The sequence below is a fragment of the Condylura cristata genome, unplaced genomic scaffold (genome assembly GCF_000260355.1).
Source record: "Condylura cristata isolate star-nosed mole 26May11 unplaced genomic scaffold, ConCri1.0 scaffold00030, whole genome shotgun sequence".
NCBI classification, from domain to species: domain Eukaryota; kingdom Metazoa; phylum Chordata; class Mammalia; order Eulipotyphla; family Talpidae; genus Condylura; species Condylura cristata.
The window spans coordinates 23,086,057-23,087,052 of NW_004567131.1; the positions used below are offsets into that span (position 1 = coordinate 23,086,057).

Genomic DNA, 996 nt, shown 5'->3' on the forward strand with positions numbered 1-996 from the left:
AAAAAAATATTTCTTTATGCATACAGAACTGGTGTATAGGCCAGAGATGCACGGGGAGTGAGAGGATTCACCAGAGACAGAGTAGGGAGCAGAACAGACAGATGACAAAGTACATGGCTGAGGGGAGCAGCGGGTGAGACAGGAGAGGTCTGCTGCACTATGTATGTCACCTCTGTGCCCGGGGAGTGAACTCAAGCTGAAGCGGTGGCTAGCTTCATAGTACTGTGCTTTAACCCATTGAGCCACCAGGGAAGGCCCTTTTTTATGCATTAAAAACAATATTTTTATTATATTTTTAATATCATTCTTTATTTTGTGCATTTTTTCATCTCATTTGTAGTCCCTGTGCACTTCCCACCACCATCCGGAACTCATCCGGAAGTGGTTTCAGCTTCTTAGTGTAGTGCTTTAACCCGCTGCGCCACCAGGGAGGGCCCCCTTCCGCTTTTTACCCCCATAAAACGTCTCTGGTTTATAGCTGTTCATTATTTTCATTTTTTTAAAAAAATGATTTATTTACCCATACAGAACTGGGGTACGCCAGAGATGCGGAGGGTGAGAGGATTCACCAGGAACAGAGTGGGGAGCAGAACAGGCAGATCGAAGAAGTACACTGCTGAGGGGAGCAGTGGGCGGGTCAGGAGAGGTCTGCCATGCCATGTGGATCTCCTCCGGGGCAGGTGGGAATCGAACTCATGCGGAAGCGGCTTTAGCTTCTCAGTGCTGTGCTTTAACCCGCTGCGCCACCAGGGAGGGCCACAATGTGTCTTTAATACAGTGTTACTTTTAATTGAGGTACCTGTTCATTCTATCTGTAAGAGAAAAAAGTCACATTGCATCCTATTCTAAAATCTCAAATATTTTTGTATTAAATATTTTCTTACATAAATTGATATTGATTTAAATATTGGGAAATAACCAGTTAAATATGAAAAGCTGCCAGACAAATAAATCCTTCCATTCAGATCCTATTAGTTGCTTTTTATGACATTTTTT

The 996-nt window shown here is 43.3% G+C and overlaps 1 protein-coding gene across 4 annotated transcripts in view; it reads left to right on the forward strand.

Annotated features, from left to right (window-relative positions):
• Positions 1-996, forward strand: part of MLLT10 (myeloid/lymphoid or mixed-lineage leukemia (trithorax homolog, Drosophila); translocated to, 10) — a 200,153-nt gene that overhangs the window by 57,619 nt on the left and 141,538 nt on the right. The window lies entirely within an intron of this gene.